The sequence below is a fragment of the Panulirus ornatus genome, chromosome 4 (assembly GCF_036320965.1).
Source record: "Panulirus ornatus isolate Po-2019 chromosome 4, ASM3632096v1, whole genome shotgun sequence".
NCBI classification, from domain to species: Eukaryota; Metazoa; Arthropoda; class Malacostraca; order Decapoda; family Palinuridae; genus Panulirus; species Panulirus ornatus.
Window position 1 is genome coordinate 4,171,421 of NC_092227.1, and position 26,788 is coordinate 4,198,208.

At 45.1% G+C, this 26,788-nt stretch overlaps 1 long non-coding RNA gene and 1 pseudogene across 1 annotated transcript in view; both read left to right on the forward strand.

Annotated features, from left to right (window-relative positions):
* The window catches only part of LOC139764434 (uncharacterized), a 452,132-nt gene that overhangs the window by 140,347 nt on the left and 284,997 nt on the right, over window positions 1-26,788 (forward strand). The gene's annotated exons all lie outside the window — the stretch shown is intronic.
* Window positions 7,399-17,543, forward strand: LOC139746335 (protein FAM200C-like; annotated as a pseudogene).

A 26,788-nucleotide genomic window follows, 5' to 3' on the forward strand; every position in this document is an offset into this window, starting at 1 on the left:
TCCTGTCCACTTTCTTTTCTCATTTGGGGGCCAACGTCCGGGAGACGCTGATGCAGACTCCCGCCAAAAACAAAACTATACCGATTAGGATCTTGGAAGTGGGTGGTGCCGATACCACGGTACATCTGCCGCTGTTGTGAGCTGACGTCGAAGTGCATTTCTGCGGTGGGTGATGGCAGGCAACACGTGGAGTTTTACAACCTCGTTCAGTTCCAGAGTGATTTATGATTAGGTTAGGTTGTAATTATCAACATCTGTCGCTCTCGACATCCCTCTGGGTCTGTTACGAAGAAGCGAAACAAAGGCGTATCAGTCTTTCGTAATAATGATGGTACAGATAACTAGTTCAATGATGATAGCAATTACAGTGATAATGACTGTAATGATATTGGTAATCTATAAGATATTTAGTGGTGTTGTGTGGGGGGAATGATGTGCGTCAGTATTCATAATATTAGTCAAGGATTTTGGGATATTTTTTTTTTTTTTAAATCGTGGTGTTGAAATATATTTATAGGGGATTGTTTTTATGGCTTTTGATGTTTGACATGAGACATTTGGCAAAGGTAGGCAAAGAGAAGACGTCTTATTTCACTGTTTCACATAACTGGTTCATTCTCTTTAGCATTTCTTATTCCTTCCCTTCACCATCGGAGCCAAGCTAAAAGCTAACAGAGCGAACTAAGCTAGCGCCGCAGCTGTGTGGGCGCCAAGGCCACAGGCAGGCCTAGCCCCTCGGTAGGCTAGTGTTGTGTGGAGGTGGTGGAGGAGGCGTCATAGTTACCTCCTAAGATGGTGGAATGGTGTGGGGGAGTAAGTATCAGGGGGTTGAGTGGTGGGGAAAGGGTCATAGTTACCTTTAGAGATGGGGGGGAGAAGAAGGGTGGGGAGTAAGTGTCAGGGGTCGGATTATAGGGGAGGGGAGATGATTACTAGAATTACACTTCCCCTTCTTCGAATCCCTGCACTCGTGTCTCCCTCACCATCGTCAGCTCACGCTCCGCTGCATATGCACCACACCTCACCCCTCGCCAAGAACAATGACATGTGATCCTAGACGCCATGAATGATGAACACTTTGCACTTTCAATATTAATCACACATACTTGGCGGAGTAAGACGTACGGCAGTTTGGAAAGTATTGACTATACTTGAGAGAGAGAGAGAGAGAGAGAGAGAGAGAGAGAGAGAGAGAGAGAGAGAGAGAGAGAGAGTTTCGGCAGTTGCTGCCCGAGCCCTCGTAACGCAGCAGCACCAAAGGGATGTTCAGAACGGCAAATTTCGCATCACACATCATCCAACTCCGTAGATCATAGTGTACAATGTGTATAATAGTGTATAATGTTCCCCTCATACACTAACAGCTTTTTTTTCTAGCCTTCCCTCCATTCTGACAGCTTGTGTACAGCCTTCCCTCCACTGTGACACGTTCGCCTGTGTCTCTGGTATCACGTATACTGGCACCAGAAGTTGTCCTCCTCGTTGTCTGCTATCACTAACTTAATACATGACCTATAATCTGCTTGGCTCTCGTCAACCTACAGCATGACCTACTTTGCTCTCATGAACCTGTGACATGACCTGTGACCTCGCCAGCCTACGACATGACGTATGGCCTGTTCTGCTCTCATCAACCCTATGACATGACCTGTGACCTCCTCTGCTCTCATCAACCTACAGGTTGACCAAAGCAGGTAGGAAAAAAAAATACCTTGCAGGATTAATGAGCCTGAGGGAAATTTTAATAGGAAAGTCAAAAAGGTAGGATGAACAAGAGTATGTCATGCATCCCAGCGACGACGACATACATCCCTTCACTTTTTGTTATAAAGGCAATACTAAGGATGAACCCGCACTCCAGCCTCTCGATTTACCATACAACTATCATTCTTGATATTGATAGAATGATTCAATCATTCTCATTTACTCTCTCAAAGCAGATGACATGGGTTCATCAGTGTTGGTATGTTACCGCAACCTGGCCAGGGAGAGATCAGTGACTGAGAATATAGCATGATATACCACTACGTTATGATGACTGTAATTAGATGAATCATTCAGTATCGGAGAGTAACAAGTGATGATCAAGGCCTTATTCCACACATCAGTAAAGTCGTTGGTGAAAAAAAGTGTGTCTTGTGCAGTCCAGATTTAACTCTGTGATGTGACCTAGTAAATTATAATCCATTTCCTCTCGTCGGTAATGCTGGTGCTACTGTAAAGAAATGTTCAGTATCGACGTTTTCGAGTCCTTCTAATTAGCCCTGGAGGCGCGAGTTGTCAACTTTCGTTATACGGAGGTATCATCCTTGGCGTCAGCCAGATGTATTGTGTCCAGTGTTAGTCAAAATTACTATCCACAACGTAAGCCAGGTCAACCAGACTGGTGGTAATCCTCGGCGTCAGCCAGACATGAAAAAAAAAAAAAACGAAACGTTTGTATTTTATCATCATTACGCAACAGGAAGTCACTTCTCAGAGAGAGAGAGAGAGAGAGAGAGAGAGAGAGAGAGAGAGAGAGAGAGAGAGAGAGAGAGAGAGAGAGAAGAGAGAGAGAGAGCGCTCTGATTCATTCAAGTAGGGGAAAAATAATGGATGACATCCCTCAGTTATTACATCCATTATGCATCCTCCATCATCCGTCTTTACTCCCACATTATGCCGTATCATCACTCGCAATCATACGCATTACACCTAATTTGACAATCGTCGGTCCAGGGGCGTATCAAGGGTCCTGGCATGATTTATATTAACACTGGACCTCATCCGGCCGGCCCTTGCCATTCAACACTCCCACCCAGACCCAATCTCCTCGTCTCACACATGCCTCCGATTCCTTGGCAAAAAATTGATTCCTTTAGATTATGTTTCACTCAACAGTCTTAGTCTTTAAGACTTTTTATTTAGTATATATATGTATTCCCTACCCCAGGTGTTCCCTCTTATTTTTGACAGGTTTCTTGCAGCACCGAGGAAGCTAGCCACGTCCTCCTATCAGGACCAAACGTCATATAGTATAGTAATGATGACATACACGTTGCAAGAGGTCACGGTGGTTCGTCGGGAGAGCTGTTGTCAACGTTGGTACCAACTGTGGAGTCGTTATTGTAAACGTTTGTGGCAGGCCCATCCAGCAGGGAGGCATCTAAAACGGTTGAGGGAATACGAGGGATCCATACTGGTGACCAAGCGGAAGTTATACGTCAGTGATGATGACTGGGAGGTGTGCAGATCGGCCCCTGGAGGCGTCTCACCTGACGAGGCAGACTTGTAGAAATTGGCAAGCCATCGGGGCGAGGCGTCTCCGCATCCCAGGGTGTATAAATGATTTAGGTTGCTGTCGAGTTGATCGGAAACTCCCTGGTGAGGACCTCGAAGGTGAGAGCCACGGGGGAAGGGTGGTCTTTGAGGAGGAGGGTAGGGTTCTTACATCGAGGGGGGGCTGTCGAGGTAGTTGGTTAAAGGATGACTTTGTGGATAACTTAGTGTTATGACGTGGAGTTATCATCCCAGACGTTATCATGTGTAGATAACTTAGTGTTATGACGTGGAGTTATCATCCCAGACATGTGTGGATAACTGAGTGTTGTGACGTCGTTATCATCCCATACGTTATCATGTATGGATAACTTAGTGTTATGACGTGGAGTTATCATCCCATACGTTATCATGTATGGATAACTTCGTGTTATGACGTGGAGTTATCATCCCAGACATGTGTGGATAACTGAGTGTTGTGACGTCGTTATCATCCCAGACGTTATCATGTATGGATAACTTGGTGTTATGACGTGGAGTTATCATCCCAGACGTTATCATGTGTGGATAACTTAGTGTTATGACGTGGAGTTATCATCCCAGACGTTATCATGTGTAGATAACTTAGTGTTATGACGTGGAGTTATCATCCCAGACGTTATCATGTGTGGATAACTTAGTGTTATGACGTGGAGTTATCATCCCAGACGTTATCATGTGTGGATAACTTAGTGTTATGACGTGGAGTTATCATCCCAGACGTTATCGTGTGTGGATAACTTAGTGTTATGACGTGGAGTTATCATCCCAGACGTTATCATGTGTGGATAACTTAGTGTTATGACGTGGAGTTATCATCCCAGACGTTATCGTGTGTGGATAACTTAGTGTTATGACGTGGAGTTATCATCCCAGACGTTATCGTGTGTGGATAACTTAGTGTTATGACGTGGAGTTATCATCCCAGACGTTATCATGTATGAGTATGTGGCAAGTGGCGCGCCCGTGTTGGAGCTTTGGTTAATGAATGTTGTTTGGCTTGGTTCTGTCAATGACTAATGTTTGTGGTGATGGCCACCAAGTGTTTGTGGTGATGGCCACCAAGTGTTTGTGGTGATTAATGTGGTGGTGATTGGTGGTGCGAGGTGGGGGGGGGGGGAGATAGGTAGGTGGTGATGCGTGGTGTTGTAACGATTGGGATTGTTTGTAAACAATGGTGTAATGAAAACAAGGGTGTAATGAGTCAAGTTGTAAATATTTTGTCTTGCCTTGCTTTGTGGTGATGAGAAATGTGATATGTCTGGCGTTTTTCAGTGTAATTTGTTACTGGGAACTGTTGGTGGTGATTGGTAGAGATACTGATTCGCATATTTTTTTTTTTTCTGTCACAGGGTTGATGGGTTTGGGGAGGATTAGGAGACTATTGCTGAAGATTCAAATACTGTATAGGCGAGTCTCAAGAAGACTATTGCTGCCATTATTAATTCGTCTCGTCAATACGGTTGCCTTTATTCAGTTGTGTATATTTGAATACACACATTTCCCTGCCTGTTTCAGCCCTTCCAGTCAGCACACACAAGTATATCCTGAATGACAGACTTTAACACAAGATGTATTACATACTCAAACAAACGGGACGATTTCCTATGCGCCAGAATGACAAACTCAACAAACGGAGTGTTTCCTATGCATCAGAATGACAAAGCCTCAAGTCTAGCGTCCCCTGTGAGTGCATTAGTCGGACTGATATATATTGCAAGCTGGGAAGGGTTGGCACTACCGCCACGGGGACGGGTTGAATTAATCATTATATCCGCCACGCCGCTGCTGAATGGGTAATTAATCATGATTTACCACAACAGTTGAGTAATGGCTGAGTCGCGGGAGACGATGGCTCTCAGTTCTTCACTCGTGAATATTTGATAAATGGTGATAGACTGCTTGGTGTGTGTGTGTGTGTGTGTGTGTGTGTGTGTGTGTGTGTGTGTGTGTGTGTGAGTAATTGATTATCTATTCGTGAGGTGCCGGAAGAGAGTTCGACAATCAAGGAAAATAACTTTTGTAAGACTGTGTCAGTATTTACTCTCTCTCATCACGTACCTTTATTCTGTTCATCCATTTCTCATAGTTACATCTACATATCTTTTCTTTTTTTCTTTAGTTTCACGCTTAGTCCTCCGGTTGCTCTTTCCTTTGCCTCGTTCGAAGGACCACTCGCTGTCGCCATCACCGAACTGATTCAGAAACTAGAAGGTAGTGATCAAGTCATGTATTATTCTTCTCTCCACCACTGTGGATAAATCCATAACCATTTAACCTCTCGCTGTAACTTGGCTTTCTAAACCCTGGTACCATCTAGTGTTCCGCTCCTCTAGTTTACTATTCCTTTTCAAGAAATGTGGCCAAACTTCAATATCAATTTTTCAGTTCAGGGTAGATTTATGTCTTGGCGTAGATTGTTGACCATTTCCTTACCCATTTATTTAGAATACAGTTCTAACATTTGTCAGCAGACAGTGTGTCTCCATTACGGTTCTACTGTGGTTGAACTCTGGTGACAGGTTAAGGCATATTGTCGATCCCAAAGTCCCTTTTCCCAGGTTAAGGCACATTGTCGATCCCAAAGTCCCTTTTCCCTGGTTAAGGCACATTGTCGACCTCAAAGTCCCTTTTCCCAGGTTAAGGCACATTGTCGACCCCAAAGTCCCTTTTTCCTGGTTATGGCACATTGTCGACCTCAAAGTCCCTTTTCCCTGGTTAAGGCACATTGTCGACCTCAAAGTCCCTTTTCCCAGGTTAAGGCACATTGTCGACCTCAAAGCCCCTTTTCCCTGGTTAAGGCACATTGTCGACCTCAAAGTCCCTTTTCCCTGGTTATGGCACATTGTCGACCTCAAAATCCCTTTTCCCTGGTTATGGCACATTGTCGACCTCAAAGTCCCTTTTCCCTGGTTATGGCACATTGTCGACCTCAAAGTCCCTTTTCCATCTAGATTCCTGCAGCTTGATACCTGCCACGTAATGTAAGTTATTGAGGCCTTCTGTCGCAGGTGTCCCAGCTCTGTTGCTTTGGATCTGGCTCTGGTTTGAGTTTCATCAAACTTGTATAAATACGAGCGTTGTCGCAGTTTGAGACATAAATACACACAGCAGTAACTTCAGTCACTGGGGCTCGCTAGTGCCTGGACGTTTTGTGCTCTCTGTATCCTCTTTTTGCGCCACCGCCCACAGGATGGATGGGCCCACAATAAATTAGCCGCAATTGGGGAAAAAATCAATAGGTAACTCGACGATCTACGGATTATTGATGACTTTCACAATGGTTGGGGTGGACTTCCTATGTAGTGCTGGTTTCATGTGGGTATAGAGCCGAACTGCAACCTGGGGACGAGGGATCTCAGGTGGTAGGGGAGGTGGCGGTGACGAGGTTAATGCAGTAGCTTTTGTTCAAAAGCTCGAATGGAATCCAGGTGAATTTGAGCGTAATGGCTTTTGTGTAATTACCTCTTTGTACTGTACGGGGAGGGAGTTTTACACCCGGTGGGCCCCATCTCTTGAACACCCTCTACATTCATATAGCCTCTTGAATTTATGTATGTTGTCCGCATTAACTATGTCCTCAATCAATTTTTGTCCATTCATTCCCCACTTTTATACTGTGAGGTTACTTCTTTATATCTTTGTTTACAAGCGTGCGTGCGTGGATGTGTGTGTGCGTGTGTGTGTGTGTGTGTGTGTGTGTGTGTGTGTGTGTGTGTGTGTCGTATCCATCTTTGTGTTTGTTTCTTTGTGTGTTTGTGCGCGCTCGTGCGTATTGTGCCATTGCTTTCACTTTAAGGTTTCCCTTCTTTAGAAAAGAGTGAATCGATAGCCCTTTGTCTCCCATTCTTTTTTTTTCCCCCCGTGTTATCTAGTGACTCGACATAGCGTCAAGAAGGAGAGAGAGAGAGAGAGAGAGAGAGAGAGAGAGAGATCCATTGTGTACGCCTAGTCACCTCGAGACTTCATCTAGCAAAGAGAAGGATGAGAAAAAAGTTGGCTTCGTTTTCTTCATTATGGTAACATAAATCGTACTACTTCTGGAGGGGAATGTGAATTTCTCTTTCAGAAAGAGGGAGTTGGGTATTGTAATAGACTAGCATGTTTATCACGCGCTGGATAAGCTGGTAAGTGGAGAGAGAGAGAGAGAGAGAGAGAGAGAGAGAGAGAGAGAGAGAGAGAGAGAGAGAGAGAGAGAGAGAGAGAGAGATACTATCAAACATGTACCATCTGAGACTACACCCCCTCAGAGTCCTGTGCTTTAGTATGATCAGTTTTTCTTCTGTGACTCCGAAGTCGAAGCCCCGAAGAAAGACGCTGGTCGCTTACTCTCCGAGCCCTTGCTCTATGCATAATAGAACGTTCCTCGCGACTGTAAAGTACGAGGCAAAAGTTTAAACTTGGAACCTGCCTTGGTTTCCTGGAGACCATGTGTAACTTCAGTATGATTTCGAATTCAGAGTAACATCCCTCCCTCGTCTGCTCCCCGTTACGGAGCGTGTTTTAAAGCCCTTCCCCTCCTTAGTTCAATTGTGATTGATTAAATCTTGCAAAAGTATCTCTATAATGATACTTTTATCACATGCACCTTGATACTGATGCTGCCTCCTATGTTCTGATCTCGTGGCTATTGTATACGTCAAGCCTAAGCATCTCTCTATCAGTGGTTCCCAGTCTGGGGGAGGCCATGTCTGGGTATGGAGACGCCTCATGAACCCTCCTCCTCCTCTGCAGCGCAGTTCGCTGGGTGTCTCAAGGCATTGTTGTCTGGCGCATATTTGTGCCCAGAGAAGAGATCAAGCTCTTTCTTGGGATCGAGAACAGTTGGCTGTGCTCTTAGCATGATCTGGGGATGGCTGGGAAATACGGCTACCCTACCTTGTGGACATAGTTGGACAACTGAACACTCTAAACCTGGAGTTATAAAGTAAACTTGATACTCGACTTTTTGGCTGAAAAAATCGAAGCCTTCATCCGCAAGATGGAAAACTGGAGGCGCAAAATTGGCCTGGGTAACTTCGCATTGCTTAAACTCGTGTCAGAAGTTACAGAACAATGCAACATTGCTACACAGAGTTTGATTGTCTTGATTGCTGAGCGTCTGGAGTCATTGGAAGAGGGAATGTATCAGAGGTACTCTGAGCCAAACATCTCGTCTACTAAGAGAGCCATTCAATGCTCCAGTGACATCTGTATCTGATGACAATGACGCTGCTCAGACGGAGCTTCTGAATCTACAGGAAGATTCAAACGGCAGCACTAACGCGTTTGAAGCTGAATCCCTCCCTCCACACAGTGTTACGGTCATTGATGGTAGCTCGTTTCACAGCCTTATGTGACCCAGGGTTTCCGCCACATCTTACCATTGGCATCAACTTGTTTCCGTGAGGATATCTTCTCGCGCCTTCTCGACGTTTGTGACAAAATTTCGGGAATATATATATATAATATTGTATCTACTGCTAACATTATTTTGGGGTAAGAGGGGAGGGGACTATTATGAAGGAAGGTATATGAAAAAGTGGTAATGACTTAAAAAAGTATGGGAACCACTGACATGTGCGTTCCAGTAGGAGGGTGCTTGCTGACGTAACTTATGTTATAAGTGAGGTTTTAAGTGAGGTTCATTAGGGATACGTAATATATGTCTTGAAGATCCTCAACTCCCACAGTATATTTGATGGTATTCGGTACCTTTGAGGTCTTTGAATATTCAGTACCTCTGAGGGTATTGGAATATTCAAGAAAAAATACTTGAAATAAGATTTTTTTTTATAGATAATCTGATTTTTTCTTAAGATCAGTAAAAAAGTCTTAATCTCTCGACAACGAGGAATGAAAATAAAGCTATTGATGCGTCCAGGCACGGGCGATAATCCCCGTTACTTACACTCGTTAACAGACCTTACAAGGATAATATTCATAAGTCCTTGAGACGCGGAACCAGCGCACCAAGCCTTCCATGGCAACCCGGCGAGCGCCCAGTCACACACACTCACATATAGGGCCAGACGGGCGTACGTATGTGCTAGCCTTAAAAACACGACTTTCTCCTGCGGCTCGAACCCTGGACTTCATGAATTCAAGACGAGAATCCTGACTCCTCATGTCTCACGGCCTTTCAGAAATACATGATTCTGCCAAACAATGGCAGTTACGACTGTCCTACTAGTTCTGTCAAACTGTTGTATATATACAGACTGTAATACCTTGTGCCAGTTAGCTACCTTTTCACTACAATGTGGTACTTGCTTCCAGTTAGTAACAGAACACTCCTAGTTCTAGGTGGCTGTTAGAACTAGTTAGTGTGTCAGTCAGATAGAGAGTACCACTAAAAAAAATTATATATATATATATATATATATATATATATATATATATATATATATATATATATATATATATATATATATATATATGGTCAGTTCTTCTAACCAGCGCTTGATATTTGCTGTTAATTAGTATCGTTTGATATCGGTTTGAATTAATTGGTACGAAGCTAGCATTAATGAGTGCCATTAAGATGTAATGATACACGATCATGTATAACTAGTGCTCTGTAGGGCAAATTACTGTTGCATGAGGCTACAGTGCAATAGGCTTGACTACCTTGCACTGGAAAAGACATGAGTTACAGCTAAGTAGTGCTATTAGCATCTTGTAATGATAGTTATTATTTAGTAGAGGTTAATCCAGGTCACTGTCAGTTGATCCAGGTCACTGTCAGTTAATCCAGGTCACTGTCAGCGAGTCCCGTTCAGCACCAGTTAGTCCTGGTTAGTGACAGGACGAGGTCACTTCACGTGAGCCAGTGAGTGAGAGACCCCATCGCCCGTGCTGCATAGCGCCTGTCTGCCAGCACGAGTCTGGCATCGAGGTGGAGTGAGTGGTTCTCGTGTTACTCGGTGTCTGACCCCTTAATTGTCCCACGTCACATCCGGGTCATAGTCCCTAAGGTCAGGCCTTCCCATTGCCTACCAACTGGGGTGTATATATATATATATATATATATATATATATATATATATATATATGTTGAGAAGGTGTTTTTATTCTGTGCAAGAATGTTGGTATAGATATTATGCCTTTTTACCAACAGTCTCTCCTCCTTAATGAAGACTTTCTCCCTGAGGGGGAAATGAATGTCTCTCTCTCTCTCTCCCTTGAATATTCTATCATTAATGGACCAGAGATACAGTCTCTCTGAAGAAAAATAATTCCTTTATGTAGACACAAAACAAGGATTAGACTAACCGCTGTCAATCACAGCGTCCCAGGATCGAGCCTCGGAGACAGATGATGTAGAAGGTGCAGGGAGGAAGTTCTGTGGCCTGGGTATCACCTTCCTCCTCCTCCTCCTCCTTCTCCCCGACAGAGATGCGGCCGTGGAAGTTCTTGTTCCCCTCTCACAGGGATGCTCAACCCACCACGTCCTCCAGAAATGTCTCCCGTCGCTTCTGTCTGCGTACAAAGCAGCTGTCGCTAAGACCTGACGAAGTGCCTGACTGGAAGTTGATGTGAATGAAAGGAAGTTTTCGTTATGGAATCGATGATTGGTTGAAGAAATGGTAAATCTTTTGATTCTTTAACCTGATGAAGGTTGCTTGGTGTGACTATGAATTCCCTATGATGAATATCTGTATATCTAAGAGTGAAGCAAGATCTTTGATAACTGATTAATGCACAGTTCAAGGATGGATCTGAAAGGAAGGAGTTCAGACACAGGAGTTTAAGGCAACACAGGGAGACACAGAAAGGCCCGCACAATATCAGCAACATAACACATTCACTTTTACGAAGTAGGTTTTTTCTTTTTATTAACTTTATGAATGCCGAGTTGAGAACCAGAGGAGGGTACTTATATTACCTCTTTTCCAGTACTTCCGGGACACAACCAATGCTTTTGTATCCCGGCATTGTATAGGGGTCAGACTAATGCTACTTCGTGCTAAGCCATGCTGTCGTGTGCTGGAATTATTCAGCGATGGAGCCATGGTGTCGCGCGCTGGTATCATTTCAGAGGGCAGGCCTATGCTGTCTTGTGCTGACATTATTCAGAGGAGGGGACAAACTCGTGCCGTCTTTTGCCTGCCGTTATTTAGAAGGGTCAGACAGACCCACCACGCCTTTTGTATCCTGGCGTCATTTTGAGAAGTCTGACATTGAGTTGGTCGGTAGTAGTTCCAAAAGGCGTGGACTCTGAAGTTTTTTTTTTTTTTTTTAACCCTTGCGACTTATAGGCTTTAGAGAGAGAGAGAGAGAGAGAGAGAGAGAGAGAGAGAGAGAGAGAGAGAGAGAGAGAGAGAGAGAGAGAGAGAGAGAGAGAGAGTAGAGGGAAGGAGAGAGGAGAGGAGGAGGCGTGTTTGAATGGCACGGCTGCTGCCGGTGTAGCTTGTCGAGCGGCAGACGAGCGACAATTTCCTCATAATAAACGAGGGAGGGAGGGAGGAAGGAGGGACCTCTTGCACAGCCAGCCAGACACCGTCTATGAGACGACCCCCTCCGACACAGGAAGGTGTAGGGGTGTAAATATTACAACAGTGTCGGATCCTTTTCCTTCTCCCGATGTGTTCGTGTTGTTGTTTTTCCCCAGGATACAGTAGGTTTCCCAGATTGTAAAAGGTCGAATCAAGGTTGGGGCTTTCTTTGTCTTGTCCGATCTGAAGCTGTTCGGGTTCGATGTACGTCCTGAACTTACTGGTGTGAGATGGTGTTGTTCTTCTGTGTTTTATTTAAGTAGTTCATGATACGGTTCTCTTATCGTGAGGTCTTTGGGTGTGAGGTCTTTGGGGTGGGGATAGGAGAGGGGTTGGGGTGGGGGTTGGTTCTGTCGGTGTCATGACACAAGTGGGTGGTGTCACAGTACAGGTGGGTAGTGTCATGACACAGGTATGTGGTGTCATGATGGAGGTGGGATCACACCACATAGATAAGAGATAAGGGCAGGTCTGTCAGTGCAGGATTTCATAAACGGAGATGAATTCCAATAAAACATGGTATTTTTGTAAGCATACACACACACACACACACACAGAGGAGAGAGAGAGAGAGAGAGAGAGAGAGAGAGAGAGAGAGAGAGAGAGAGAGAGAGAGAGAGAGAGAGAGCTCTTCCCCCTTTCTGTAATTTAAAGACAGGTAAATAAAGAAGGACAAACAAACAAGCAATTACGCTCGCACAGAACGTAGATCTGTGCTGAAATTCGAATTTCATAAAAATGGTGGATAAGGGTATGTATTTAAGGGGTGGGAGGGAGTAAGTGTATATTTGCACACTTCCTTTAGGTTCAAATAGGCAATTAGATTCACACACACACACACACACACACACACAGTTCAAGCTATGGGGCCCCACGAGTATGTACATATCTATTTACAACTGCCTCGGGATCCATTCTCTTGAAAGGTCTTTGGAATTACTCCAGGACCCCTTTTCAAGGAGCCTCTGCTCCTCCAAGTGTGCGCTACTTGCAGTAGCAGGGAAATGTGGACTCCTTTGTGGTGGGAAGTTCTTTAACGAGACTGTATTCCCAGCGATGAGGCTTCATTCAGGAGGAAGGGGAATGATGGACTTCCTTGGAGCGAGACTCGCTAAAGGTAGATTTTCACTTGCGGTGTAACTTCGAGCAGGCGGAGCCCGGTAACACCTATATGTATATAAAGTTAACTAGAGAGAGTTTTTGGATGAGGTGGGCAACACACCTTGGACAAAGGAACAGGTCGTAGTCAAGACGTGTTGGTGAAACACGTGAGTTTAAGCGGTCCATTATTGCTCTCCCATGTGGCGAAAGAAACAGACGTCAGATCGGCCCACTCTTGATGTGCCAGCGGCCACACAGCAGTCATGTGAGGGGAGTGGCTTGCTGGTCACTATTTGGTGTGGCTGGCTGATGGCCGAGGCACACCAAGCAGCCAGTTCTCACGGGAACGGAGACCGGAGTAATACCCTAAAAATAGAGGCAATGAGAACAAACATAGGCGTTATATTAAGGTCTGCAAGGGAGAGTTGATGAGAGCTGGACTGTTGTAGACTGTCAGGCCAGTATGTAGGACTAGAACCTCCCCAGACGTGAGAGAAGTACTCCATTACAAGGTGGATTCAGTCCTCTGGATAGCTGGAGCAACAATTCAGGAGAGAAAGATCCTTAGCAACTGAACACAATCTCCAAGATTTTTAGAGGCAGGCTTATCTATTTGCGTAATGTAAGGTTTCCACAGAGTGGATGTTACGGTGATACAAAGTACGTTTATTAGGTTAGGTGGTAGTATCATAAAGCTGTCAGAGGAGATTGGAAAGTTGTGACGGGGATTTTAGAAGGAGAAAGTAGAAGAAATTAGGTTAGGATAGATTAAGTTGAACAAATGGGTTAGGATTCCCTAAAGTTTCTCAGGGAAGATGACGAGACAGGTGGCTACAAAAGAATCGCCGTTGGATCTCGTCTTCCCAGAAGCAGATGATGGATAGATAATCAGAGAGAAGACTGTGAAATTAAAGGTGCTATATGGGGGAGTGGTTCAAAGACATCAAGAATGGTAAGGAGTTGAAGGAATAGGATAATGATTGGAAGGATCAGAACGGTCACCCTTGTGTGAGATATGATCTATCAGTTAGTGTTTCGTGGGGAGAAGCGTTTCAGATTCTAAGCAGAAACAAAATAGAAAGCCAGGACGCAGTTTCGTAAGTACACTACCTATGATAAGGGAAGCCATCTTGTCCATATCGCTTCACTTGTGTCGAAAGAGAAAAGAGATTCCTGCCTACAGAAATAAGAGGTTACAGGGAGAGGTTGAGGACTAGTTACAGAGATGCATTACGGCCATGGGGTTAAGGGGGTGGGGACTGTCAGTCATCCATGGGGGGATTGAGAGGAGAACCAGAGAGGTTTTCTTCGACAATATGACAATTACTGGCACGGAGGAGCAAGGAAAATTTTTGAATATGATATCTGTTCAAAGTTTTGATAACGATAAGGCTTTGGAGAGACTGAATTTCAGAAATATCTCCACTCTCGTTCAGTGAGAGGCACTGTAATCACATATTTTCCTCCATGTGTGTCAAGAGGACGAAAAAAAAGCAACTTCTCGTATCTCTTCTTTTATACTTGGCTACCACGAGGCAGGAGGACGCCTTGTCCTACAAGTTCACCTTACGGTAGCTGGTACCTGGTGTGTGGAACTGAGGCGTGTCCGCCAGCCAGCACAGAATCACGTCTGTGAGGAGGGAAGAGGAGGGAGTGAGGGAGGAGCATGGTTGGGTCTTTCTCCCTCAACCCAGCCGAGTGTGAAATGATCACTTCCACTTCTTGAACTGTTAACATTAAAAATGTCTTGCCGGGTTCCCAACACATCAGTCCCCGAAACAGCTTCGTAGCGCACAATGCCCAGTTCGAAGCCATTAATACCAATCGTGGAAGATAACCCCAGAAGACATGAGGGGAAGGAAGAGATTTTGAAAGAAAATCTGCTAAACCAATGCAAAGCGACTCGAGCCATATTCGTCCGTCATCGAACTAAATTCTTATCGGGAAACTTTTCAAGATGTCCTCCTTCGTTTATACGCTGGATAGTGTGTGTGTACAGCAAAATAATGATGTCCACTTTCAAAGAATGTTCGTTTTTCTCTTATTTTTTTGGTTGCTGTAGGGAAGGATGAGGCAACTCTCGCCATAGTGTGGTAGTTGTCATGTCTTGCATGTCCTCGCAGACCATCGTATCTGGTCGCTATGCTCTCCTCATGTTGGTGATCGAGATTTCGCCCAGGTCGTCGTCGTCGTCCCAGCGGTGACAGATAGGTGGTGCCTGATGAAAAACTCGGGATCCTCTCCTCCCTGGCAGAAGCTTGTGGTATCTTCATCCGCACCAGGGGCGTGAGGAGGGGCGGGGGGGACACAAAACAAACAAAGAGGTGTGGGGGGACAGCCCTATTATGGGGAAGTTCGCCTTCGCATGTTCGGGTGAGCCGAGAGAGAGAGAGAGAGAGAGAGAGAGAGAGAGAGAGAGAGAGAGAGAGAGAGAGAGAGAGAGAGAGAGAGAGAGAGAGAGACCTGCTGCAGTAGTTGCTCCCCTTCACGCTGGGGATGTAGCGCTGGCGGTAGCAAATTCTCCCCTCGGAACCCATCTAAGCCTACAGGCTCTCCTCCCGCATCTCCAGCTCTTCGACTCGCAGCCCCTTCCCAAATAGCCTCTCTGTGTGTGTGCGTGTGTGTGTGTGTGTGTGTGTGTATGTGTGTGTGTGTGTGTGCGGCAGAAACGACTGACCAACGCGAGCCCCACTCTCTCACCTGAGGTACGTGCATACACACCCGTCTGAAAGGATGGTTCAACAGACACGGTGGAGACACCGATGTGATAAAGGGAAGCCTCGCTGTAGCCTAATAATAAGAGGGGGGAAAAAAAGCCAGCGTCTCGATGGATCATCACAGTGCCCTTGTTGGCGCCACCATCCAGCCCTGAAAGAATGAACCGACAACGGATATGGGACTTGTCACACCCCCTTTTGTCCCGGTCCTTCCCACACATCCCGCCTCTCGTTGTGGCGGCCGTCAGATGCTGTCAGTGAGAGACACAGAGAAGCCTCAAGTAGTGAGACTCTCGTTTGCCGTCATCATGAAAGCCACCAAGGGCGTCAGACTAACTGGCTAGCTATGTACCTGTCGTCCAACCAATGGAGTTGTCGTAGCAGCTTCGAGTATCGGCGCCAGTGTCCCGGGAAGTGAGTGAACTCTACCTTTTTTACTCGGTATTTCTAGGAATCGCATGTCTGGCTGTGCACTCGATAGTCAGAGGATTATTAAGGCATGTGTTAAGGAGAGCGGAGCGAGGATAACATTCACACACCCACAAATTGATGTATATTTTTATGTCTGTCATACATCTATATACGTGTGTACGTCCCATGGAACCCCGTGGAATTGAAAGCCCGACGAGAGGCGGTTTCATTTCCAGGGATCCAGACGATGAACTACGGGAGCGAAGCAGTGAGACCTTAACCGAACGTACCACGAACCATCGTACCTAAGGTCAGGTATCATTGTGTATCAGAAGACGACTCTCCCTCATCATGAAAATAGAGTCACGAGTCTTTCTCGGCTCGAATAGCAAGGCTGGAGAAGGAGGACTGTCAGGGTAACCGCCATTAGTGGATCGGAGGCTGACATGCGCAGCGATGTTCATGACGGTATTTGCCAGGCGTCGTGGTGCTGATGGAGGGGTGTGCATGCGTGTCCCGCCGCCGGCGCTGCCGAGTTACCGTGGCATTTTTCAGCTTTTGTAAGCGTGGGATGGTAAGCTTTAGCCCAGGCGAGGGGACACGTGCGAGTGCCCTGCAGTGAGGGCTGAGAGAAATTGATAAAGAACGATATAAATGAAGTGGTAAACGCGCTCGCGCACACACACACACACACACACACACACACACACACACACACACACACACACACACACGCATACATCTGGATCTCCGTGGCGTAGTTCCTAGCTCATGCATAGGTCCGTCCTGGGTAGGGCTTGTTCTGGGTTCGAATCCTAGTGGGGCAGTTGGGCCTGCAGTTCACCTCCGTGGTGTACAGGTTTGCGTTCCCAACCATGACGCATTCTCGGGCCGCACAAGATCGAGCGCATAGGTTCGAATTCTGGTTGAGGCAGTTGGTCTACAGTTAGCCCAGCTGTTCGTCCACCCCTAGGGGTTGGACGATAAAATTGATACCTTATATATATATATATATATATATATATATATATATATATATATATATATATATATATATATATATATATATATGAAATACTACTATTCGAGCGTTTTATATGTGCGTGTGTGTATATATGTATGTCCACAGTGACATTTGTATACGGGATCTAATTCCTGAGACACTGATAGTCCTTTTAGTGAAGCACGATCAAGTGTATCGATAAACTGGTATATTTAGAATAATCGAAGCAGGAATGTACAAAGATGCGATCTGACTGATGAATGTGGCCACATTCACACGTGGGTACAGTCATGTCCGAGTTGAGGGGCCTTTGCCTTATATACACATCTCGACATTACCATAAGGATATCTGATCACCTTGACAACCAGTTGCCCTCCCATAGACATCGGCCAAACTCTGGGTGTGAACCAGAAAGTCTCCTTGCTTCCAAGCCTCGTGCCTACTTCCAAGCCTCGTGCCTACTTCCAAGCCTAGTGCTTATTTCCAAGCCTAGTGAACCCCAGGAACAACAACAAAATAAGACTACAGTCTATTGAAGTACATGGACGTATTCTACAGTATATGATGAAAAGAGAGAGTTCACCCTCTGCCATAAAGACTTAATTAAGCCCAATCTTTTACTGTAATACCACCCTTGGCTCAAGACAGTAACCCTCTCAGCAAAACCAATATAGTTTACGGCATTTGTGCATCAGGTTGAAGGTTGCGGACCCAGAAGGAACATGACCTATACCAATATTGGTACGTGCCTCACTCGGTAGATGAATCATCTTGCATTTGCAAATATGGGGGGACCAGAAATAACCCACTTGAGCAGACGTCACAACCCTGCTCTCACCAGAGAAATCATGGCTGAGCATAAATGGAACTCGATAGATTGTGACGAGATACTGAAACTCCAAGTACTTGAAGTCACCCAGGTCACAGAGAGAGAGAGAGAGAGAGAGAGAGAGAGAGAGAGAGAGAGAGAGAGAGAGAGAGAGAGAGAGAGAGAGAGAGAACCAACCATAAACAGTTAAGATACTGGAATATTACTGAGGATTGAAGCTATGGATGATCCACCATTTGTGTTGTTGGCAAAACGGTGACGACAGCGACTGGAAGAACGTGTGTAAACACGGATCCTGACCGGGAGAAATTCTCCTTCGTAGGAGTGTGACATCACCTAGAATTCGTCGTACTTATCATGCAAAACCCCCCAAGCTGACGTCATGCAAGGTCATCATACTGATCATGCAACCTTAGTCGGTGAGGCTTTCTGCAGCAGCTTTTCAGGCTGAACTCCACGCAGGAGCAGGGGAATGATGAAGTCCTTCCGAGGGAGAAGGTTTCTTGGTGAGCCTGTTGTACCCCGTCTCCCGTCCGCTGACTGTGATACAGCCTTGGCGAAGGTGATTTGTCACTCGTAATGTAAACATTTGCAGGTGACGTCATGCAATATATATATATATATATATATATATATATATATATATATATATATATATATATATATATATATATATATATATATATATCCTCCTTGATCACTTTCCCGCGTTAGCTAGATAGCGCCTGGAACATAGAAAGGCTGCATGCATATATATGATGGCGCCTGTGAGAGGGTAATTTAGCAAGTGTGAGGGGTGGAGGGAAAGTTGAGCAACGCCTGTTAGGAAAAAAGACAATGACTTATGACCAGGTTGTCTGTTGGTCATCCTGCCCTTTGGACATGGTCATGGAATGGCTAACGAGAGAGCGGGGTCGCCTGGGGTCATTATTGATGGCTCTTCGATACCATGGGCGATGGGGTTCGATCCTCTGATGTTACAGTGCAGAAAACGTGGGATGGTCTGGGTAATAGATTTTTACTACGTTATTGAATACAAAAAAATATATTTCCTTTTAGAAGCGAAGGTAGAGAGATGCTAGGAGAATAGTTCTTGGAGCAAGGCTATGCTCATATGAACTCATGTCCTGACGTATATATACTCATATGAACTCGTGTCCTGACGTATATATACTCATATGAACTCATGTCCTGACGTATATGTACTTATATGAACTTATGTCCTGACGTATATGTACTCATGTGAACTCATGTCCTGACGTATATATACTCATATGAACTCATGTCCTGACGTATATGTACTTATATGAACTTATGTCCTGACGTATATGTACTCATATGAACTCATGTCCTGAAGTATATATACTCATATGAACTCATGTCCTGACGTATATATACTCATATGAACTCATGTCTTGACGTATATGATGTACTCATGAGGACTGGCCGCTCTGACTTACATGTTCACACGCGTCTCGTCTGTGCCCCCGTATATGGATGGTGATTTCCTGGGAAGACCATTTGCGGTCTGCAATCACCGTGCAAACGTTGCCTTCACCCTGTAATGATTCTATCCCATCGTGGTCCCAGACCTCTATCCCAGACCCTTCTTTTAATTTTCCATGCGTCCCATTAAGCGCAGACAGCCGTGAAATTGCGCCTAGGTTGAAAAAGATATCAAGGCCATAACAACACACTGGTACTTTGCAAGTATCGTGAATGACCTCGTCTGACAGTACGAGCCATTAGGATTCTCCCTTCCTTCGTAATGATCTGTCCTTCTTCCCTCAGCCTTCGTTCTGCCCTCCACCCATTTTTTTCCTCTTTAGGTGGCAGACGAAAGGACAGAAGCTGCCCGAGAGACATCCCTTGTCTCACTAGGTGACCACAGTGTCGTGGAAAGTGTGTGATGATGTCCCTCTCCTGTGCCACCAACCATCCAGGCTAGCTAGCCCCCCCCCCCCCCCAAACCACCACCCCACCAGCATAAAAGAACTATGTTATCCCAGTTGGCATTTGATTTTTCTGATCCGTGATTACTTTTCGATGAATTTCGGGGCCTTTCCCGCGTGAGGGTATGCTCGTGAATGTTAATGGGGGTAAACCATCGCTCGCCTTAACTGAGAACATGTATTTATGCGCAGTTGGAGACGCGTTGCAGATGTGACGCAGATCTGAGCGGCTGTCTGGGGGGGGGGCTCGTTTTTAAGACCTCGATTGCGACGGAATGATCTTGAAGTACGACGGGACGGCACTTGAATACGACTGTATAGTCGTCTTGTACGACTGTAAGGTCCTTGGGCACAACGGTACGACTTGGAGGAAACGATGGCTTGTCCTTTTGACCTGACCCTTCTTAAAGGTTGAATCAAAGGTCATCTCCTCGTACCCACTAGTCGTAGCGTCGTGTGGTCAGAGGTCATACCTTCGCGCTGATGGGTCGTACCGTCGTGCTCCAGGGTCGTATCGTCGTGGTAGAGACATGAACTCGAAGGTGAAGGAGTAGGATCACTTGACGCACAAGTCACGATGCTGATATTCCGGCCGTCTCCTAGTCACCTTGGAGGGCATCCTCGCCTGGATTCCACGTCACATTTTTTATCCACCGAATTGAAAAGTCTCTAACAGGAGGATGGAGAGAGAGAGAGAGAGAGAGAGAGAGAGAGAGAGAGAGAGAGAGAGAGAGAGAGAGAGAGAGAGAGAGAGAGATACGCAAACTGATGATCGAATCCTGGCCCAGGTAACCGGTCCACAGTCAACCCAGGTGTTCATCCTCCAACATAGGTGCTGTGAGACGAGATGTGTACCTGGCTTGGGATAAAGTAAATAATGTACACACTTAGCGTTAATGAAATGGCCTTGATTAGGGCATCCAGTCGCTCCAAGCCGTCTCGGCTAACATAGAATTAAAAAAAATGAAGCGAAATCATATCCTCCCGCATTTCAGAGGGGAAACAAAAACACGCCATAGTTTACGAAGGACATCCATCCTGTGCGGGTGGGTGGGTTGGGTGGAGGCGGAGGAGGGGGTTACTCGCCCTGCATGTCGGTCAAACTGGTTGTGTTCAGAAGGCCAGAACGGACGCAACATTACGTGTAATTATCTTCCCGCGTGATCCTGTTTAGTGGCCGAGGCAAACTTCTTGCTGGGGGTCGTCAGCAGCAGTAGAGAGAGAGAGAGAGAGAGAGAGAGAGAGAGAGAGAGAGAGAGAGAGAGAGAGAGAGAGAGAGAGAGCTATTTAGTGTTTCTGTGAGAATTAGCGAGGAGGAGGAGGAGGAGGAGGAGGAGGGGAGGGGAAATTATTTCCTGACGCCAGGGAACACAATCGTAAACCTGGGGTAATTTGGCGTCATAACCATCATGCTGGCACGCAGGTTAACTACCAGGACGATGGTTGTTGATGGAGTCCTGTCGTCATGACCTCAGGAGGAGACGGTTTGTGTTCCCTGGACGCTGTGTTTGTAGAGAGAAGTTTCTGTCTCTATTCTGTACCTCTGTCCGTTAGTGTCAGCTGATGCGTCTCGGTGTGTCTGTCTGTGTCTGTCCATATTTGTATGTCCGTGTTTTCGTTACGACAAGGTTGCCATTGTACAGAGAGGAGGAGACCATTTTACAATGGATGTCAAGAATGCGTGAGAAATGGCACACATTACGATCTTCTGAAATGACATCGAGGGTCGAGAGAGCTTGTGTGCGCCCCTCTTCATCCTCAGACATCCTGGAATCAGCCCATCAAAGAATCGCTATGAGCCTCCCCTCTCGTCGTCAGGGTTGAAGAACTCTGGTAGAATAATCACTACCAAAGAAGGTAGATCATAGTCTACCCCAGCGTTCGTGGGGAGTCGGAGCTTGGATCTACCCCAGCGTTCGTGGAGAGTGTCATAACACGTGTGTGTTATGACACCTCTGTTGCTATCCCCCACCGGACCACCACCACGAACCAGGAGTAACGATGTACTTTGTGGTGCGAAGTAAATTGGAATCTTGCCACGAAAAGACCTTCAGTGACTTCTCACAGCTACACCGCAGTTGCTCAGCGCAGGATACTCGTCTCTGAGATTCAAGGAAGCCAGGAGTGAACAGTGACACCAAAACCAGGAATGAGAGATTTTTTTTTTTGTATGATGGAGGTTCTAGTCACGGACAGAAGTCTACATCAAGGCCACGGGCCTCAATTGTGATGTAGAGAGGTTAATGAGTAGGGAAAAAAGAGACAAAGTGAAGTATTAACGATTTCTGGACGGAACTGAAAAACCCTGTTGTAATTAGGTTAGGGAGTTCCAAAGCTTAGAGGTGTAGAGAAAGAGACAGATATCCAAACGGCCCACTCTTGAGTTGTCAGTGGCACCTAGAAGACACTCGCCTCTACAACAACAATGAATAAGGCTTCCGCAAGGACTGAGGCACAGTGGACCTTCGTTGTGTGTGTGTTGGTTAGCGTTGCATACCGTGACGCACTCGCGGGCCGCTCAGGGTCGAGCGCGTAGGTTCGAATCCTGGTTGCGCCATAGAGGTTGGTCGATGAATTGTCTGGCTAAGATAGCGTTAATGGGATAGCCTTGATCAGGGCATTCATTTATCCTTGCCGTCTCGGCTAACATGACAAAGAATCAAAGATCTTTGCTCCCTCGATCACTGAAGAAAAACTGGCAGGCATCAGACACCTTCAGTTACCTTGAACTGTTTGACGGTGGAACATATGCAAAGCCTTCGACAAAATATCGAACAGTCAGTCTCCAGAACATACCGTTACAGGTAGTCATGCCTGAAATTGCAGAGATATCACTATGAATCTTTGCTAAACCAACGTAACGGACGCGCTGTTCAAAGAAACATCAACTTCGTCAAAATATCCGTGACTTAGCGAGGTCCCGCAAGGTGGCGTCCTCTCACCAAAGCAGATGTGCTCCCCCTAGTAGGGAGCATGAGTGTAGCCAAGATTTACAAAAACGACACCACACATACTTGCCTTGGACAATGGGAGGCACCCAAGACTCAGCAGATGACGAAAGAGATTAGAAAACGGAATGATGATGCGTCAACAAGTTCATAACAGTAGCAGTGATGATGATGATGATGAAACCTGACAAACATAAGATGATAGAGGGTAAAACCCAGATACACTCCTAGAAACATCGCGAGGTACAATAACAGACCGAATAAAGAGTAGAGAGTTGCGCTAACGTACGTTATCCCTGGCAACCTTAACACACACAATCCGAGGCGTTCAGGAGAGGCGAAAGGCTACTACGCTTGGGGGAAAAGCCCTGATCACTTCCTGTATTCAAGGCTTCAGTTCCTCGGTAATGAAAAATGATCGTGCTTTGATGTCGCTGAAGACATCACCTCACGACCGAAACCACTTGGTACATGTAGAAGAGAACCGACGGACCGACAGACTGAGGCACAGACAGACATAAATATTAGAGCAGCTAATCTTTCTACTTTCTATTCAACTATCTGTGTACCTACCTACTTGCCTATCTATCTAACCATGTACAATCTGACACTGGAAGGCAACAAAAACACCAGAATATAGCCATGTTCAAGATCTCGAAAGCATTGCAAACATGACATACCTTTGGTTCCTACACAGAGCCCCCAAATATTTGAGTGAATCGCCGCTCACACATCACTACACACAATGAACAATTCTGAACCAAACTTACTCGCTTCTCTCTAAAACCAACATATAGCATCACACACACACACACACACACACACACACACACACACACACACACACACACACACACCTACCTTGATATACTCATGGTATATAGCGAAGGTACCAGAAACACGCATTCTACTAAAACCTCTCACACAAACTACCATATACCTCCATCTCTCAGTGTTGCGTTTTTCCATTTTAACTTCTCTTTCCAACCTCATATATATATATATATATATATATATATATATATATATATATATATATATGAAGATGACCTCGTCAGGTAAAGGTCAGGCGGGAAGGTAAGAAATGTGACCGCTAGAGATTGGTGTGTTGTGTGTGTGTGTGTGTGTGTGTGTGTGTGATTTCTCGTAAACTAAACATATGACGGTGCTGTAGCACCTGCGTTTCTTTGTTCCATATGTACGTACGTAGAATTATCCATATTCAGTATCACGTCAATCATACGTATCACTTACGTTTGCATAGATGATAGGAATATATTATTCAGTGTATCCTCTCCTGTGTTGTGAGTACAAACGTTTTTATAATAATTCCACCTTCATGTCTTTTTCTCTTCGTATAACCTGTTTCTTAAACTTGTGGTCATCTTGATCGCAGGACCTCCCACACTGCATGACACGTCTGATGTTTGGGGATTTTATTCTAAAAACGTTTGCTTTTGTTTTTCCCCTCTCTGAACGTTCCTGGATCCGTCTACATTCGATGATAAAAACGTTCTAGTTGACGATGTAGATTTGGGAACAGTGCGTAGATATGCATACGTGTGTGTTTTGGCCTTATCAGTTTGGTATCAGCTGGCACCGTGTTACATATATATATATATATATATATATATATATATATATATATATATATATATATATATATATATCTTTTTTCTTTCAAACTATTCGCCATTTCCCGCATTAGCGAGGTAGCGTTAAGAACAGAGAACTGGGCCTTTGAGGGAATATCCTCACCTGGCCTCCTTCTCTGTTCCTTCTTTTGGAAAATTAATAAAAAAACGAGAGGGGAGGATTTCCAGCCCCCCGCTCCCTCCCCTTTTAGTCGCCTTCTACGACACGCAGGGAATACGTGGGAAGCATTCTTTCTCCCCTATCCCCAGGGATAATATATATATATATATATATATATATATATATATATATTCTGCTGAACAGCCCTGTGTACATTTCTGATCTATATCCGACAGTTGATTTATGAGTATTTGTGGGAGAGTGCACGTGTTTTCGTCTGCACCCAGGGGTATAAATCGTCAACACTAACTCTATACATTTGTGTCGGGTTATGGGTAATCGTCTCTGTATTTATTCATTCGTCCCTTTCTTTTATTCATCTATTCTGGAGATGATTCTTTGGTACCCTTTTTACGGTCGTGTTTCTTCATTTCTTTGTGTTTTGAGAATCTTGAGTTTCACTTAGTCTTAATGGCCTTGTACAGCATGGATTTAGTTAGTAAGATCAGGATGCCTCATTGATACATGACGACTGTGTGATCGAAAGTCTGTCGTCATTCGTTACATGATCTGTGTGTGTGAGAGAGAGAGAGAGAGAGAGAGAGAGAGAGAGAGAGAGAGAGAGAGAGAGAGAGAGAGAGAGAGAGAGAGAGAGTCGAAAAGGCAGTGGCTTACATTTTGTAAGAATCGAACAACGCTCACGTCTCGTGTTGGACGAGAGACTCTGCCAGGTACAACAGCTTCATTATCATCTTTACCGTCATCAGTAGACAGTGGACCTCCGTCCAGGTGCGGAGGTAGGAGGAGGAGGAGCAGGAGCAGCCCTCACTCCATACTACACCACAGCACGTCCCCCCTTCCCCCCTGCCCGTCCCTCTCAGAAGGTCGCGTATATAAACGCTCTTTGGAGGGCGATTTGTGAAACAGATTATCCCCACGAGGGTCGAGGTTGTTCTCAGGTGATATTACACCGGAAGTTTTTCGCTCTCTGGTGTGAACTTTGGTACACGGAATTGATGCTTTGGAAACGATATTAAAGAAGAGGAGAAAAAGAATAATGCCAAAAACCATACGCTGGTGCATTTTATGTAACATGTTATGTAATGTATCATCTTTTACAGGCATTGTAACATGAAGCAATACAGACGAATATTATTAGTAACTCGTGAATGTAAACGCCCCTGTGGTTGACTATAAACGCCACTGTGGTTGATTAAAAACGCCACTGTGGTTAACTAAAAACGCCACTGTGATTGATTAAAAACGCCACTGTGGTTGACTATAAACGCCACTGTGGTTGATTAAAAACGCCTCTGTGGTTGACGTTTGACGACACAGATGATGATTGTAGACGAAACGGTTGTTGCATTTGATCATGGTTTTCCTTCCTGTTATAAATTTCTAGTTTGTGATTTATTACAGGACGTAGGGAAAGCATAATACAATTATCCTTCATGACAATTATGTTCAGGTCACATATACTGAACATTAACATCAAACGATTTCCATCAAAAAATTCGTTTTATGACCACATGTTCCCCCCTAACTCTGGATGTGTACTTTGTCCTTCCACAATGTGTCTGCACAGTGTTCCCTCCCCTCTCGCCTCTGCCACAGCCAAGAACAAAGATCTTCATGTTCCCCCTCGACTATTGCCTGGGATGTGGTATAATTTCCCTCGATATCTCTCTTTCCCTTGCGTTGCTCATTTTCAGTCTCATTGTTCGTCGTCATTTGTGGTCTTGTTCTGTTCTTTGATGATTATTTAGTCTTTTCATCTAACTTCATCTCTGATCCTAACTGCTCTGATATAGTATGTTTATATCCACACTTCTTCTTCCATTGATGTCAGCATTTTGGCTGAGTTTTCAGAGCCTTTGCTACATTCTTCTATTTTGATTTGCAGAGTCTTTGCTATACGTCTCTTCTTCATTCGAAGAGTCTTTGCTATTTCTTTCTTTCTTTGTTCGTGGTGTACTCGTTGCTTCTTTCGTTTTCTTTTATAAAGTCTTTGCTTCTTTCTTCTTCATTCGTAGAATCTTTGCTCCATCTTTCTACCGTGTACAACCTTATGCCCTTCCCCCCCGTGGGCATCACTTGGTTTCTCTATACACGTCCTCTAGTCTGTTGTCAGGTTTATCATCGTCGCCGTCATTGTCATATGAAGGTATAGTGCTGACACACACACACACACACACACACACACACACACACACACACACACACACACACACTTGCTAGCTCCTTGGTATTCAAATTATTTGCTCCTCTCTGTCCCTGACTCTCAATCCCTTGTC